Genomic DNA, 15,412 nt, shown 5'->3' with positions numbered 1-15,412 from the left:
TGGGAGGATGGGTCAGGAGGGCCTGTGATGGGAGGATGGGTCAGGAGGGCCTGAAGTGAGTGGATGGGTCAGGAGGGCCTGTGATGTGAGCACACCATTCAGAGGACATATATCTCAGTCACCTTGGTTTTTAAGACAGAGTGTTACGATATTTCCCTAGCTGGCCTGGAACTCACTCTGTAGACTAGGTTGACTTTGACCTTGCAAAGATCCTTCTGCATCTGCTTCTCATCTGCTTCTGCTTCTAGAGTGTTGGGTTCACCGGCATACAGAACCATGCCCAGGCCATTTTCAGCTTAAGAATTGTTTGCTTCTGGAAGCTTCTATCTGATAGTTTCAGAGCGTGGTTGGTCATGCGTGACGGAAAGCACAGATGACAACGCTGTGAATAACGAGCAGGAGACAGAGGTGTCTGCAGAGCAAAGGGGCACACGGGAAGGAGAAGCATAAGAAAGTGCTTTGAGTGGTAAGAGGAAAGATGCCAAACATGAGAGTGAATTCTTGAGTAGCCTCTACCCCTCTGTGCCCTCAGAGGTCTCGAGAGGGAGTCAGTCTAGTGGCAGTGATGCAGCAGCCAGCAGTGACTGCTTCAGCTCTGGTTCGTACCATGAGAGCTACGGGTGCCCAGGCAGCTGCTGACCCTCACCCACAGCAGCCCTATCCCCAAAGTGGAGGTGACTGTGTAATTGTTCTGAGGGTTTAATCAAATAACGCTAGCTAGCGACAAAACTCAAAAGAGTGTCAGGGGGTGCACTGCCAGGGAAAGGGCGGCCTACAGAAGTGACACAGCTTCTGGCTCCATTCATCCCATTTCTGGCTCCAGTCATCCGGCGCCTATCCCGCCCAAGGAGGGGTGTCTGCCCAGGGGGAGTCTCAGGGCCTGAGCTGGCAGGAGAGCCACCTTTGCTCTGGTTCGCCTAGGCTCCAGTCTGCACTGGCGAGGGTGTGGACCTCAGGAGCTATACAGCTTTGGAACAGACAGAAGCAACCTAACTTCTGGGACAGACCCTGTTTGGGGCTCCAGAAATTTGGGCACCTTCCTCGCCAGAGGAAAGGTGGCCACCAGTAAGGGCTCTGTCTGCCAGAGTAGGTGAGAGAGTCATATTGTGTCCAGGGTCCCTTGGTGGCTAGTCTGTGCAGGTGAGTGAATAAACTGCAGAGGCAACACATCTTCTGGGACAGGCCCTGTTTTGGGCCTACATCCTCAGCCAGGAGGCAGATCTGAATGTCAGGCCTCTGTTCACCTTCCCTGCTAGAGGAGAGCTTCCCTGCAGAGAGTAATCTGACCACTGAGACTCAGGAGAGAGCTGGACTCCCAGGACTGCTGACAGAGGCTAACAGAATCAAAGGAGGAACAAACTCCAAGCTTCATACTCATCAAAGGTAAAATCTACCAAGNGGAACTCTCAATTCTGAATATCTATGCTCCAAATACAAGAGCAGCGACATTCATTAAAGAAACATTAGTAAAGCTCAAAGCACACATTGCACCTCACACAATAATAGTGGGAGACTTCAACACCCCACTCTCACCAATGGACAGATCCTGGAAACAGAAACTAAACAGAGACACATGGACACTAACAGAACTTATGAAACAAATGGATTTAATAGATATCTACAGAACATTTTATCCTAAAACAAAGGGATACACCTTCTTCTCAGCCCCACATGGTACCTCCTCCAAAATTGACCATATAATGGTCACAAAACAGGCCTCCANAGATACAAAAATATTGAAATTATGCCATGCATTCTATCAGATCACCACGGACTAAGGCTGATCTTCAATAACAGCATAAACAATAGAAAGCCAACACTCACGTGGAAACTGAACAACACTCTTCTCAATGATAACTTGGTCAAGGATGAAATAAAGAAAGAAATTAAAGATTTTTTAGAATTTGAATAAAATGAAGCCACAACATACCCAAATTTATGGGACACAATGAAGGCAGTCCTAAGAGGAAAATTCATAGCCCTGAGTGCCTCCAAAAAGAAACTAGAGAGAGCACATACTAGTAACCTGACAGAACACCTAGAAGCCCTAGAACAAAAGGAAGCAAATTCACCCGAGAGGAGTAGAAGGCAGGAAATAATCAAACTTAGGGCTGAAATCAGCCAAGTGGAAACAAAAAGAACTATTCAAAGAATCAACCAAACCAGGAGCTGGTTCTTTGAGAAAATCAACAAGATAGATAAACCCTTAGCCAGACTCACTAGAGGGCACAGAGACAGCATCCTAATTAACAAAGTCAGAAACAAAAAGGAAAACATAACAACAGATCCTGAGGAAATCTAAAACATCTAAAGCAAAAATACTCAATAAAATCCTCGCCAACCGAATACAAGAACACATCAAAATGATCATCCATCATGACCAAGTAGGCTTCATCCCAGGGATGCAGGGATGGTTTAATATAAGGAAATCCATCAATGTAATCCACAACATAAACAAACTCAAAGACAAAAACCACATGATCATCTTGTTAGATGCTGAGAAAGCATTTGACAAAATCCATCACCCCTTCATGATAAAAGTCTTGGAAAGATTGGGAATTCAAGGCCCCTACCTAAACATGATAAAAGCAATCTACAGCAAACCAGTAGCCAACATCAAACTAAATGGAGAGAAACTCGAAGCAATCCCACTAAAATCGGGGACTAGACAAGGCTGCCCACTCTCTCCCTACCTATTCAATATAGTACTTGAAGTCCTAGCCAGAGCAATCCGACAACGAAAGGAGATCAAGGGGATACAAATTGGTAAGGAAGAAGTCAAAATATCATTATTTGCAGATGATATAATGGTATACATAAGTGACCCTAAAAAAGTCCACCAGAGAACTCCTAAACCTGATAAACAGCTTCAGTGCNGTAGCTGGATATAAAATTAACTCAAATAAATCAGTGGCCTTCCTCTACACAAAGGACAGACGGGATGAGAAAGAAATTAGAGAAACAACACCCTTCACAATAGTCACAAATAATATAAAATACCTTGGTGTGACTCTAACTAAGGAAGTGAAAGATCTGTATGATAAGAATTTCAAATCCCTAAAGAAAGAAATTGGAAAAGATCTCAGAAGATGGAAAGATCTCCCATGCTCATGGATTGGCAGCACTAACATAGTCAAAATGGCCATCCTGCCAAAAGCAATCTATAGATTCAATGCAATCCCCATCAAAATTCCAACCNAATTCTTCACAGAGTTAGAAAGGGCNATTTGCAAATTCATCTGGNATAATAAAAAACCTAGGATAGCAAAAACCATTCTCAACAATAAAAGAACCTCTGGTGGAATCACCATGCCTGCCCTTAAGCTGTACTACAGAGCAATTGTGATAAAAACTGCATGGAATTGAAGATCCAGAAATAAATCCACACACCTATGGTCACTTGATTTTTGACAAGGGAGTTAAAACCATCCAGTGGAAAAAAGACAGGATCAGCGAAACCTCAACTGGGCATCAGTAGCGATTCTTACCATCACATTCTGACAAATATGTACCTGTCAGAAAACTCTATCAGAGTTTTCACAGCAGTAATCAGAAGAGTGTAATAATTCCCAAGAACAACTACAGCATTACTTTAAAAAAATTTTTTTGAAATTTTCATGTAGTTTGAACTGAGAATCACGAAAGGAAGAAATAAAGATTTTTTTCAAAAGGTGAAAAAAATGTTCAGAAATTGGTCAAGTAGGATGGGAGAGATGGCTCAGCAGGTAAGGGTCTTGCCATCAAGCCTGAAGATCTGAGTTTGATCCCTAGGACCCACACACTGGAGGGAGGGATCCAACTCGCACAATTTGTTCTCTGACATCAATACTGGCACCATGGTATGCTCACTCTAAGCCCAGCTCTTTCTAAGTAAACAAATGATTTTTTTTTAAGAGTTAGCATTTGGTTAATTAGAAAGCAAAACCATATTCTTCAACACATAACATTCAAGATATTAAGATGTCAAATATAAAATATTAGAAACTTTAATCAGGCGGTGGTGGTACACACCTTTAGTTCCAGCCCTGGAGAGACAGAGGCAGGTGTCTCAAAAACAAAGTAAAATAAAACTGTAACAAATAGGAGAGGATCTAAATATTTATATGCTCTTTCTCAAGGAGGCTTAAACTTCTGTCAAATATTTTATTTGAGAGACATCTTGATTTTCTAAAAGTTTGCTCCAATTTTTCTCTCTGATTTACATTTTGAGCCTCCTTTGATATCACTGCCAGCCATCACTGTTTTCTTCTTTAATTATTTAATTAACCACAGATTCAGAATCTGCTAATGTATTCTCGTACCAGCTCTTAACAAACTGTTTGGTTTTCGTTTTTGACTTTGTTTTTTCACCCCTTCAGCTTTTTGTTTAAGACAGGGTTTCTCTGTGTAGCTCCAGTCATCCTGGAACTTGCTCTGTAGGCCAGGCTAGCCTCAAACTCTGAGGTCCACCTGCCTCTGCCTCCAGAATGCTGGGATTAAACGTGTGCGTCACCACCACTTAACAGACTCTGAAAGGATGCGGTATTCTATATGAGCTGCCATACATTCTGTTTCTAGACTGTGTTTTCTTTTTCTTTCTTTTTTTTTTAAAGATGTATTTATTGTTATATCTAAGTATACTGTAGCTGTCTTCAGACACACCAGAAGAGGGCATCAGACCTTATTACGGATGGTTGTGAGCCACCATGTGGTTGCTGGGATTTGAACTCAGGACCTTCGGAAGAGCAGTGAGTGCTCTTACCCACTGAACCACCTCTCCAGCCTTAGACTGGGTTTTCAATTGAATGGTTAGTTTGCAACCAGGGGCTCAGCGGCAGCAGCAAAGGATGAGTCATCGTAGTCACTGTGGTGTGCTTCCAAAGAACTCTCAGCACATTTTCCTGGTTGTCTTTGAGCACCACAGCGGTCTGTGTGACATAAGACTCGGCCTTATGGGCTAAAGATGAGGGGTGGGTGAAGGCTGATTACAACTTCTCAAGAGGTTGGTTTCATCCTTAGCATTTGGCAGATATGATTGGTTTTGCAGAATATGCCAGCTTAATCTAGGCATAGCAGAAAGATGTAAAAACATCTTCATCAGACACAAAGCAGCCCTCAACCCTTCAGGTGTTTTTCCACTGTTTTTCACGTTTAGCATCTTTCTAATGAAGACACATTTTATCAACTGGACTGTGTGGCCCACGTCTTTAATCCCCACCCGTGAAAGGCTGAGGTGGAGAGATCATAAATTTGAGGCCAGTCTGGGATACACAGTGAACACACACACACGCACGCACGCACGCGCGCACACACACACACACACACACACACACACACACACACATGGGCAACCAACCCTGGTTCTCAACCTCTGCTGTCCCTCAAAATCACCTGTTCGATTAAAGCTGAAGCAGGGGAATACTCAGTTGGCAAAGCACTGCATCACGAAAGCAACAGGATATAAGTCCAAGAACACATATGGAAAAGCCAGGCACAAGCTGCATGGCTCATCCTGGAACTGGGGCTACAGAGACAGGGGGATCCCTGGGCTCACTGGCCAGATGGTCCAGCCTCATCAGCCAGCTCTGATTGAACAAAAGACCCTGTCTCAATAAAACAGGGGCTTAAAGAACAGTACCTAAGACTGTTCCCCCACCTCCACGCACGTGCACTAGCACCTGAATTCACATGGAGAGTGCATATGGTCTAAGAGTCTGTGGCTGTGCAGGTTCCTCTGGTGGTCTTAGTAGCACAGAGTGCCAGAAGGTCCCTCAGTGAGGACAGAGTGAGCGGCGTACACTCGGCAGCTGTCATCACCACCTGTGATTTACAAAAATAACGGAACGGGACTATGACATCAGTGTGTCACTCTTCTTGTGTCATTTGTATTGATGGCTGATGTCTAAGCTCGCTTCCTAACTACCACTCAGTGGGGCCTCTAGAGCAGCCCCATTACGAATCTGGGAAGCTGGCTTGAGGACAAAGTGTTTGCTGCGCAGGCATGAAGAAGAGAAGGGTTTGGATCCCCAGCACCAAATAAAAAGCTAGTTCTGTGGCGTACAGCAGTAATCCCAGTGGCGGGACAGGAGGCAGGCTCAATGAGAGACTGTCTCAAAAATAAGCTGGAGAGCAATAGAGGAAGACACCCCTCCATACATGCAGCATACATCAGCACACGTGTGCTCATGCACACACACACACACACACACACACACACACACACCATCATGATGCAGCATAAAAAAAGAAAAGGACACTGTGACTGCCTAGAACAAGACCCAACGATATGCTCACCCAAGCATCCCTATCAAAGTGTGGCCCGCCCACCGCTGACACGTCACTGTCTGGTTTTCAGTCTCTGGTGAGCTGACATGTTACTTGAGACCTTTTTTCTGGGAGACACGCTTCCCTCTGGCTGCTGCCTTTTTCTTCTCCCACCATGAGGTTTCTGGAGGAAACTTCCATTTCTTTGGGGTCCCTTATTTTGTAGACTAACAGTCAGATTGAGAAACTGTCTCTCTAGAATACCTGTATTTCTGCCGGGCCGGTTACTTTAATGCTTGTTAGAGCTCAGCAAGCCCTCTCCACCTTAGACAGCCCAGGAACAGTAGTGCCCACAATCAAGGTAGGTCTTCTCACATCAGTTACCTTAGTCAAGACAATCTCTCGCCAACATTTTCAGAGGCTAACCCTAATCTTGAACAGTGGTTCTCAAGTTCCTAACGCTGCGATTCTTTAACACGGTTCCTTATGTTGTGGTGACCCCCCCAACCATAAAACTATTTTATTGCTACTTCATAACTGTAATTTTGCTACTGTTATGAATCGTGACATAAATATCTGATATGCGCTCCCAAAGGGGTCTTGACCCACAGGTTGAGAACCACTGCCCTAGACAGTCCCTCACAGGTGTGCCTGGAAGCCCGCTTTCTTGGCATCAACTTGACAGTTAAAACTAACCTTCATACAACTCAGGTGTCTAACAACAGTAAAACTGTACCACGTTTACGTATTAGACAACTATACAATGAAACAACAGCATATGAATTGAACAGGGAAACAAAAGTTGTGCACACGATGCTGAATATATTAAGTCAGAAGAACAGAGACATACTATGAGAGTCCATTTACACAAGACAAAAAGACAAAACCAAAAAACGGACATAAAGTCATTTATGCTAGTTTCGGCGGCTTGTGTCTGTGATTCTGACACTCAGGAAGCAGAAGCAGGGGGACTGCAATGAGTTACAGGCCATCCTGGAGTAGAAGACCCTGTTTCTGAAAAAAAAAGTCATGTGTAGCCCTGGAGACCAGGATAGCAATGGTCTGTAGAAGAGACAGTGACTAGAAGATTCAGAGAGGACATTAGTTAACAGTTAACCTATACTCACTGTGACACAAACCTAACATTTTACATCATCTGTCTGAAGACATACTCTGCTGATAATGAATTACCTCCCAAAAGAGAGTTTACAAAAAAATTATACATCATTTATTTTGACCCATCTATTAAATGAAATACCAAGAGCCTAGATGATAACATACATGCTTTTTAACACGTGATATATTATGTATTAGATATATATATATATAGTGTGTGTGTATTTATTAAGTCCTCATGAGTGCAAAGCTGAGGATACCCGATTAATATCCAGCACAAATATCACCATTTCTTGCTCCACTTCAGACAAACTTCCAAGCTTGGCGTACAACGTGCTGCATTTCCAGGAATCTCCAGAAGGTGGCCCCATAAGCCCCACTCTGCTGCAATGCCCAGCCCCCGGCCCCACGCTTTTGCCTGGCTCTTCCCTAAACTGTACGGAAAATGTTACAAGAGGCCGATTCCCGTGTTCTCGACAGAAGGTAGAACAGCGCTTGTGGGATCCGAGTATTTATTATAAGGCTCCGTGGCAAAGGTCTCTCGGTGTTTACTGGCTGCCCGTCACAGCCCTGGGGCACACATTGGCTTCAGCTGAGCCAGGGAACAGAATGAAGACAACTGCCTCAGTCTGGAATTAGTGCTCCCCTGACAACGAAGACCTTCTTGTGGTCAGGCTAATCATTAGACTCCTGCTCTTAGGGTGAGTTCTCACCAGAGAAGCTTTTGAACCCTCTACAGCCACCCACAGCTCTTAATCCCAGCAACGGGTTGGAACTGACATCTTTCCCCAGGACCTCACAGACATCATCTGACCCGTCTGACCAGTTCCCAAATGTGTTCAGACAGGCTAGACATCAAACTCTGAGCATTTCCTAGCAAAACATATTGAATTCCGACTTTTATTTATTTAATTTCCCCCCCAATGCCTGGCATTAGAATAAATTATTTCTTTAGATTTCAATATATTTGCATCGAAGACTTTGAGAGAGAAAACCTGCTTTCTACTGTATGCTCTGGGTAGAGTAAATAAAAACAGAAAAGCTTTGGTTCTCTTCTTCTGATTATGGGTCATTTTTTTTGTGGGTGTGAATATCCAGAACAAAGAAGAAGAAAAAAAAAAGCTGTGATTAAAATTACAGCCACATCCATGCTGAAACCCTGTGTGCATGTGGAGTGTTCAAAGGACGAAGTCCTCCACCTGCTGGTCTCAGGCCGCTGCTGCAGCTCATACACACAAAGGTTCCTTAACCTTTTCCTCAAAAATCTAAAACAATGTCCTGTGAAATGTCAGAAGGGGAGGCAGCCTCTTGTTTTTATCTTAAACTGGAAATACACTGTGACTAACGACTGGGAAGTGTCATTTAAGATCAAGGAAATAAAACACAAGACGTGCACAGAGGTCCAAGATGGAGCAGACACATTCAGAAGTAAAATATCCTGCACATGTATAAGGAGTGATCCTTCAGACACTCAGCTTTGATCCCTGAAAATATAGAGGAAGCTACTTTCTGCTTGGATTCCTGTAACTTTTAAGCTAGCAAAGATTACCCTTCCATAGCCAAGCTCTTTACTGTTAAGGTTTTAAAGAGAAGCAAGTCAGAGAGATTAAAATATTTGGTCTTTATGAATGTGGGCTTTTCAAGTCTTCAGATTTGCTTCCTCCATGAAGCAATACTGGGTCTTAGGGAGTCGCTCTGCTTCTTGTTTTTAATTGTTGTTGTTGTTTTGGTTTCTTCCTTGTGTTGAGGGGTAGATCTCCAGGCTTGCGCATGCCAGGCACATGCTCGATCACTGAGCTCCATCACTAGCCCCAGGAGTCTCCTGTGCACAACTGATCGAGTGCAAAGATCAGGTCAAGTTGTGGCTTCCAGGGGCAGTTGGCTTTCACAAAGGTCCTGAGACAAGGAGACAAGAAGGTCAGCTCAGAACATGTTGCATCACAGTGGCCTGTGGAAACCCTGAGCTGACCACGCTTGCCACTCCCTTCCCTAGTCAGGATGTGTCCGTGTCTCTTAGCACAGTTTTTCCAGAATTTATCTCCTCATTTGTTACACAACAAAGGTTGGGGGTGGGGTTTGTTAGTTTCATTTGTTTGTTTTCTTGTTGCATTCCTCATGACAACAGAGGGTAAAGTCATACTATGTGTGTAATACAGCTGTGCATGACATATATATATATATATATATATATATATATATATATATTCACACACACGTGTGTGTGTGTGTGTGTGTGTGTGTGTGCGTGTGTGTGCATGCCCTGAGGTTCCTGCCTGGGGATCTATCCCTGCTCAGACTTTTCCCAGTATTCAGTCCCTGGATTCTCTGACATGCCCAGACTACCTGATGGTTCTGCTCTAAGCAGGCTGCAGACTCCAGGCTCCTCACTCCAAAACTAGTGGCACATCAACTCCCTCCACATGCAGCCCAGTGTCATCACCCCATCCTCTCCAGATGCTTGGCTCTACAGATTAACTTGCAATTCCAACCTGGGAAGCGCTTGCCTTCCTTTTAGAAAATAAACACACAGACACACAGACACACACAGAGAGACACACAGACACACATACACACACAGAGACACACACAGAGACACACAGACACACACAGAGACACATACACAGACAGACAGACAGACAGACAGACANACACACACACACACACACACACACACACACACACACACATTCTTGCAAGCATAGCTCCCCAGGGGACACAGAAAAGGCAACGAGGAGAAAATGAACACTGGTTAGTATTACAAAAGGCAGGTTTTCATCTCAGTAATGCCTTTAGCATTCCCTGGCACTTGGCCACCCATCTCTCTTACAAACTCAGCTGTCTTGTCAATGCAGTACCAGAGGAATAAGCGGCCAGAGCATTTCCTGATTTTGAGTCACCTGACATTGGGACCCCAATTATCTGGGGTCACCAAATTTTATCCTGACATATTAAAACCATTCATGATCTGAGGGACAGGTTGTACATCTCTCCAGCCTTCCAAAAACTTCTACTGGCCCACATCTAACAAGCCCAGCTACTGTACTAAGAAGCAAATTAAATATGACAGGAAATGAAAGCACCAGGAAGTGGGTTTGCACCAAGATAAGCAGATACACTCAAGTTTAACAAGGACTGGTCACGGTCACGGCCAATTACAGAGAAGACAATTCAGACAGGCACCTGCGCTGTGTGCCCGCGGGATATTTGGCAGTCTAATAAACCTAGGCTCTCAGTTGTCATCCTAAATGTTTGAAACAGCAGGGTGTAGATGTGGGCCTTGGCTGTCGCATTCACACATTGCATGCATGGATTAAAGTGTACTTACTTCTGCTCTCTGAGCATAAAGAGCCGCTCTGATATGACACTGTCCTTCTCCGTAGGCCACGTGACCTGTATGTGGGGCCACTTTGGGCCAGTTCCCTTGGCTTCAGAACTGATTAAAAGCAGGTCAAAAGGCCAATCTAGAGCACAGAGCAGCCCAAGAGAAGAGAGGACTGGGTTTAGCTGCGGCTCAGTCAGAACTCAGGCTTACTCAAATCCCAAAGAGCTCGGGGATGTGAAATCTCTCCAATCGACTTGGGGAGTGGTCTTGAGCAGACCCGAGAACCACTGAGCCTCAGTTCCCTCATTGGTAAAGTGGAGAGAGGGGCAGAAATTCCCAGTGCACTGCTGAGACGATCGAATAGAGCCAGGTGCGTGGGAACTTAACAGCCAGGCCTCATCCCAGGAGAGGCTGAGGCAGGAGGTCTTCATGCGTCTCAGGCCAGTGTAGGCTGTAGTATGAGACATTACCTAAGAGACAGAAACTTTGTCTAACCAGAGTCCTGACGAATTTTTTTAGTTTTAGTTTTAGTGGCTCTGAATATGGTACATAACCCTGAATATGGTACATAACTCTGAATATGGCACATAACCCTGAATATGGCACATAACCCTGAATATGGCACATAACCCTGCCTTGAGACATGCAAACTATCAAGTTATCTGTGTCTTTCTGGAATGGGCCTTCCAGTCACCTGCTACTGTGGGCAGAACCACCCTGGGGCTCTGAAAGCCTCCCCTCTCTGTAGTGTTTGCACAAAGGCGGGGCTTCGGAGGTTGCATGCCAATGGCTGAGCACATTCCAAACAGTCCTCTGACTGACCCCTGATTTGCCTCAGAACTGCCCTGTGGTCTTCCTGGGACTCAGTAGGTCTGGAACAAGTCGACTATTCCTTCTCTTTCTCCTTCATGGGGTCACCCTTGGATCTGACTGCACTCCCTCGGCCAGCCTGGCTCCCTCCTGGAAAGGTGTCCCACAGCCACTTGCCCTAGAAAGAACCCTGCAGATCTACTCCTGTTGCCAGTGTCTGCTCCTCTGCAGACCTGAACCAACACAGGTTCCCATGGGTCTGCTCTGATAGTAAGCAACTTGTGCCGGTCGGGGGAGGTCTGAGAGGCTGCTCAGCCATTCACAGAAGCCCTTTCATGATGGCAGCAGGAGAGGCGGTGAAGAAGAGGGCAGAAGACAGGGAGGTCTTTGTCGCTGCTGTGAGCTGGTGGGCCAGGTAAACCTGGTGTGTTTTAGAAAGCCATGGTGGTTTAAAGGTGGGTTCTTTAAAAATATTAATCTCCTTGGTTCAGTAAGTTAACTCTCACGGTCTTGAATTCCTGGCCTGGGACATAAGGAACAGAGGGTAGATTGGGAAGAGAACTGGAGTCCACCTTTGTTCCCAAGCGCTGCTGCCAACACCACACTTTCCCCCCCTTTCATTTTCCTTCTTTGTTTCTTTGTTTCTTTCTTTGCACTCACATACCAACCTAGATGGGTTTTCTAGATAAAAATTTACTTTGACATAACATTTAGAAAACAAAGTTTCTATCAGAACATAAACTAGGAAATCGCTATTTTCCCAAACTGATAGCAATGCCTTTAATTGCTAGCCAGGCACTGAAACCTGAAGAAGGCTAGAGTCCAGCCTGGCTTTCTGATGAAAATAGACTAGCCAGTGTTTACGATGGTAGAGGAAGTCTAAAGGAGCGGTTAGAAGATGGTGGCTGCCATGTAAGGGCCTGTCTGCAGAGTCCTTGGTGTCGTCTGCTAGGATCATGCCCTCTTTTACGTGTGTGTGTGTGTGTGTGTGTGTGTGTGTATGTATGTATGTGTGTATGTATGTGTGTGTATGTGTGTGAATGTGCGTGTGTGTGTGTATGTATGTGTGTATGTGTGTGTATGTATGTGTGTGTATGTGTGTATGTGTATGTGTGTGAATGTGCGTGTGTGTATGTGCGTGTATGTGTGTATGTATGTGTGTGTATGTATGTGTGTGTATGTGTGTATGTGCCCATGTGTGTGTATGTATGTGTATGTGTGTTGTGCGTGTGCGTTTGCGTGTGTGTGTGTGTGTGTGTGTGTGTGTGTATGTGTGTGTGTAGGTCAGAAGTCACTTTGAGGGCTGCTCTTCAGGCACAGTCCATGGCTTGTTTGGTTTGGTTTTGGTGGTGTTTGTTGTTTGTTTGTTGTTTGTTTGTTTTTCTTCTTTTAAAGACGGGTTTTCTCAGTAGCCTAGAATCATCAAATATACCAGGGATCTCCTGCCGTTGCCTCCTCAGCTCCAGGATTATAACACACTCTGCACCGCCCAGCTTTTCTGTCTTCAAGGGCTCCATCTCAGGTCTCCGTGCTTGCATGGTGAGCACTTTACCCACTGAGTAATCTCCTCCACCCGGCCATAGCCTCTTTAACCCAGTTGGTGGCATGGTCCCTCCTCACACTCTATGGCTGGAGCGTTATGAGATCTACCTTTTGCCCATGTAGAAGAAATGTTCATCAACCCCAAGGGCTCAGTGACTAGATACCAAATCAAGAAAATAATACACCCGTCATTATCCTTGCTCCCTGAAAGACTCCTGTGCCCTTCAACAGACAGGAGAGCTAGGACCCACCCGCAGGAAGACATTCCTAGCAAAACTAGAAAGTCGCCTTAGCCTCTGGAACCTTCCAAAGTGTGGACAGTTTAGATACTGCCCATGACGACAAGGCAGTCCTGGTGGTGGCGGCACGAGGGGCTGGCCACATTGCACCACAGTCAGGAAGCATAGAGGGACGAACACTGCTGCTTTCTCCTGTTCTATTCTTCCAGAACCCTTTCCCACGGGATGGTGCTAATGGTGCCAACCACCTTCAAAGTCTGTCTTCCTTCCTCATCTCTGAAAACACCATCACTCCCCAGGAGGCATGCCTGGCAATCCATTATTCCAACTCCAGTCAAGTTCACAATGAAGATTCATTACCACAGAATTCAAAGATGACAACTTAAAAAAAAAAAAAGGCTAGGTTTTGCAATCTGCCAAAGGACCTGCTCATTGGGGTTCCCTTCCCACTTCACCATGTGCCTCTTAGTTTTATTTTTTATTAGATATTTTCTTCATTTACATTTCAAATGCTATCCTGAAAGTCCCCTATATCCACCCCCGCCCTGCTCCCCAACCCACCTACTCCCGCTGCCTGGCCCTGGAATTACCCTGAACTGGGGCATATGATCTTCGCAAGACCAAGGGCCTCCCATTGATGGCCAGCTAGGCCATCCTCTGCTACATATGCAACTAGAGACACAGTTCTGCGGGGTACTGGTTAATTCATATTGTTGATCCTCCTATAGGGCTGCCGACCCCTTTAGCTCCTTGAGTATTTTCTCTAGCTCCTTCTTTAGGGGCCCTGCGTTCTATCCAATAGATGAGATTTTGCTGACAGGACCCTGATACAGCTGTCTCTTGTGAGGTTATTCCAGTGCCAGGCAAATACAGAAGTGGATGCTCACAGCCTCTTAGTTTTAAGTCAAGCATTCTGATCAAGCACCGCACTCACTCTTAGCTCTGGGTATCTCTGGCTCATTCAAATCCAACCCTTTCCCTGTCTCATAGGGCCATGCTGCCCTCAAAGCCATTGCATGAAGCCATTTAGTTTTCATATGCCCCAAAGGCTGGATTCAAAACCCTGGAAGCTGGAAGGACCTGGATCTGAAAACACAGCCAGATCTGTGAGAGTAACCAGGGTAATGGCTGGTTTGTATGAAGTAACCAAACTCCTGCGCTGGCCCTAATAGTTAGCTTTGTTTAGAAAGAAACAAGAAAGAAGGAAAGGATGATAGACAGGAAGGAAAGAAGGCAGGCAGGTAGGCAGACATGGACCCTCTAGATGGCTCAGCAGGCACCTGCTGCCAAGCCTGACCCCTCGGGATCAATCCTAGCAACCATCAGGAGAGGAGAGAACCAACCCTGGACCGCTACGTGTCTGTGTGCACATTTGGGGACACACACGTACAGTACATACATTTTGAAAAAAAAAAAAATCTGACATCTTAAAATGCCTCATGTTTACCTTTCCAAAGTTTAAACACCATCACATCCGGATCTGGTATAAAGATCACACACAAGTATGTCTCCTGAACACAGGTCAACTGGTTCCTTGAGTGCTCTCTCCTTTTCCCTCCCTCCCCTCCCTCCACGCCCTCTTATCCTTATTCCTCATTTGGTTGAAGCGCAGTGCAAACAAGGGGTCTCAAATCGAAGTCTTGTCCCCACTGAGACTAAAGCTTTCTCAACAGACGCCTCGACTTTTACACCAACTGTGGCCAAATACTGTGGGTTTGCCCAGCCTGGTCCTAGGAGTCAAGAAACCCCAGTCCTGCGTCCTCAGAAAAAAATAAATAAAACAACCAACCAAGGGGTTCCCTTAGAACCCAGGATAGTACTGTATCAAAGACTGGGAAGCAAGACTGGAGCAATCAGGGTTAAATTACACTGACCCTACAATGTCACCCTGGGACGCAACCGTGGAACCCATTGAGAAGAGGCAAAGGCTTTGCTGGGAACTCAACAAGCGAGCCAGCCAAGGCCTCCTTCCACACCGAGAGAGACGAGGCTCCGCGCGCTACGTGACCCGGACGTTCTGGGAGCGGCCGAGGGGCGGTGCCCGCAGCGGCAGCGCCGCCCAGGGGCTCCCACGCCCCCTTGGGGGGAGGCCTTGCTCTGGGAGCCGCGGGTGGGCGGGAGCCCGGAGAGGGGCGGATCC

Source organism: Mus pahari, chromosome 7 (assembly GCF_900095145.1).
Source record: "Mus pahari chromosome 7, PAHARI_EIJ_v1.1, whole genome shotgun sequence".
NCBI classification, from domain to species: Eukaryota; Metazoa; Chordata; class Mammalia; order Rodentia; family Muridae; genus Mus; species Mus pahari.
This window is presented reverse-complemented; position numbering follows the sequence as displayed.